Source organism: Myotis davidii, unplaced genomic scaffold (genome assembly GCF_000327345.1).
Source record: "Myotis davidii unplaced genomic scaffold, ASM32734v1 scaffold479, whole genome shotgun sequence".
Taxonomy (NCBI): Eukaryota; Metazoa; Chordata; class Mammalia; order Chiroptera; family Vespertilionidae; genus Myotis; species Myotis davidii.
The window spans coordinates 13,778-17,103 of NW_006289825.1; the positions used below are offsets into that span (position 1 = coordinate 13,778).

Sequence of the window (3,326 nt, forward strand, 5' to 3'; positions counted from 1 at the left end):
CGGGCCTCGGGGAAGGGCGGGGTGGGAAAGGTGCGGGTGTGCTTCCAAGAGGAAGAGCCGCTGGGTCCTCCATCCTAAGGGCTTTTAAGGATGGGGATTTCAGGGGGAGTCCCAGCAGAGGATCCACAGAATATTCATCAGCTCTCCAGGTGTGTCCTTTCAGGGCCATGGTCTCCACTGATTGGTCAACGCCAGGGAAGGCGGTAGTCAACGCCGCTGGTCCTGAGGCAGCCCTGGCATCCCTTGTCTGGTTTTGCTGCTTTTCTGGGCCTGGAGCTACAACACAACTGAGGCCCAGATGTTATCCCTAGGGGGTAATGCTTAAGGGAGTGGTTGTGCAATGGCCCACATGGGAGTCAAAGAGGCCACTGTTTGTGGCCTTGTTCCTCCTCTAATGGGGTCTACCCCATGACTAGCAACATGCCAGTGGGTCCCAGCCTCATGACTAGCCATCTGAAAGGCCAGGGATCTAAACTGCATGGCCATCGATATGCTACAGGAAGAAAGGTTCCCCTGGGGCGAGCGAGGTCCTTGTTTGCCCAGTTTTGCCTGCCGCTGGGCACCAAGGCTTTCCGCCCTGGTGACCTTCTGCGCCTGGCCCACCGTCCTTGCTCTACTCATGTCTAACTGCCCACCACAATAATACTGCCGTTCTTTTACCCCTTCACACGTGTCCGATATTTTTTCATATTTAAAGTCTTTTCTTTTTTAGTGGAGCCCCAAGAATGGCAGGTGCGGTCTCTGGTGCGGTGGGTGCGTGCTGCCTGCGGACTGGGCCATGGCACCTGTCTGGGGAGCAGGGCGTCCCCTGCACGGGAGCACCAACACCGTGGCCAAGTTCTTCTCCTTCAGCATCAACAGCATTTTGTGTCAGCATGGGAATTATCCTGAAACCTTTACTCGAGTGCAGAAATATGGACTCCCCTTGCTTGTAACCACTGACCCTGAGCTTATGAAACCCCTAAACAAGGTGGTGGAACAACGGAAAGTTTGGTTGTACAGTGCTCAGCGCAGAAGCTGGGGGTGGTCATCTCAAATATGGAAAGTGGGGAGGTCCTTGAAAGGTGGCAGTCAGACCTGAGTGTGACAAGGAGGCCAGAGATGACAGTGCACCCAGAGAGGAGTCTCAGAAAGCCATCAAGGTGAGATCTGCTCGGTGATCAGACCGATCACAGCCAGTGACATTCCGGCCGCTGCTGGGAGTCTGCTGTTCATTTGGTCTGCTGATCTGTACAGACAAAGATGTGGTAGTACCTGAAGTGGAAAGAGTCCAGACCACAGTTCCTTGCCAAGTCTGAGCAGGTCCGCCCTCACGTGTCCCTCACAACGACACTCCACCAAGTGAGCGGCATGGGGCCTACAAGTCCTGCCAATGACTGCAGGAGCGCCGGGAACAATGATGGAATCCCACGTGTGTGTTTTCTGAGACCAAGTCAACTGCAGTTCTTGTTTTGTTTCATTGATTAGTTTTTAGGTGGGGAAAACTTAACATTGTATTTTTACTGAACTAGGCATATTGTTCCATTTTTTGGTGCCTGTTTGACTTTTCAAAGAGTTGACATAATTTTTTGCATACCGTTCGAAGGGAACCAGCCGATTATATCAGCACTGCAATGCTAATTCCTTTGAAGGTGGTAACTGGAGATGGAAAACTTTTGCTATGCCTAAATGCCTTCCTAAATCAGACCTTTTTGTCAAGTAGCTTGACTCAGAGTATAGGTAAATATGAAACAACAAAAGAAGTTTGAATATTCAGAATTTTTGCTTAGTCCTAAAGTAACTGATAACCCACAGTGACAATATTCCTAGAAGGTCCTTTTGCCATTTATTTCATTTGTATAGTTTCCATATTGAAAAGCCCTCCAATTATTTGACTTTAACGCATATAATTTATACTTACAAAGTTGCCCCTATTTCTCCTGTTTAAATTCTGCTGATATTGAACTCTTAATGTTCTTTTTGTGTTTTATAAATCAAGCTTTAAATACGGTTTTTACTTGCAGCGGCGTAAAACCTAAGAGTAATAGCATGTGCAAGACAACTGCAACATATAAATGCTGAGCTATGTTCAGGTTCCCACATAATGCTTGCCCCAGGCCTACCGCTATCAACATCCCCACCAGAGTGGCACATTTGTTATAATTCATAAGCCTACATTGATGCAACATAATCACTCAGTCCACAGTTTATCTTGGGATTCACCTTAGTGCTGTATATTCTGTGGGTTTAGAAAAATCTGTCATTACATGTATCCATCATCATAGGACCATACAAAGTATCTTCACTGCCTTAACAACCCTCTGTACTCTACCTGTTCTTCCCTCCACCCACCCACAGCTCCTGGAAACCACTGATATTTTTACTGTCTTCATACTTTGGCCTTTTCCAGAACGTCATATAATTGGAATCCTATGGTATTAGGCTTTTCAGTTGGCTCCTTTCACTTGGTAACATGCATTTAAAGTTCCTCCAAGTCTTTGTAAGGCTTGATGGCTCAATGTAGTGCTGAATAATAATAATAACTCATTGTCTGGGTGTGCCAGTTTATTTACCCACTCACCTACTGGAGGGCATCTGGGTTGCTTCCAAGTTGTGGCAGCTATGAATAAAGCAGCTATAAATACCCATACAGAGGTTTCTGTGTGAATATAACTTTTGAACTCCTTGGGGAAAATACCAAGGAGTCCGACTGCTGAATCTTATGATAAGAGTGTGTTGACGTTTGTAACCAATAGCCAGCTTATCTTTCAAGGTGGTTTGCTTCCCACCAGCAATGAATGAGAGCTCTTGCTGCTCCACATCCTCAGCAGTATTTGGTGGTGTTCGTGTTCCAGACTTGACCATTCAAATCGGTGTGCGGTGGTGTCTCATGCTGAGTTAGTTTGCATTTCTCTGATAATATTTGATGTGGAGAGTCTTTCCATGTACTTATTTGCCGCTATTTTTGTGAGGGCAGTTATCACTCTTTTTGTTTTTAATTGATTTCAGAGAGGAAGGGAGAAAGAGATAGAAACATCAATGATGAAAGAAAATCATTGATTGGCTGCCTCCTGCACGCCCCCTGCTAGGGATCGAGCCCATAACCCGAGCCCTTGACCTGAATTGAACCTGGGACCCTTCTGTCCACTGAATCAAACCAGCTAGAGCGATGACTCTTTTTTTTTTTTAATATATTTTATTGATTTGAACCTGGCCCTTCTGTCCACTGAATCAAACCAGCTAGAGCGATGACTCTTTTTTTATTAACCCTCACCCAAGAATATGTTTATTGATTTGATTTGATTTTTTTTATATTATTTGAGAGAGAGAGAGGGGGAGGGAAAGAG

General features: G+C 45.8%; 1 pseudogene; it reads left to right on the forward strand.

Moving 5' to 3' along the window:
- Positions 1-778: 778 nt before the first annotated feature.
- Positions 779-3,326, forward strand: part of LOC102768814 — a 17,227-nt pseudogene continuing 14,679 nt past the window's right edge.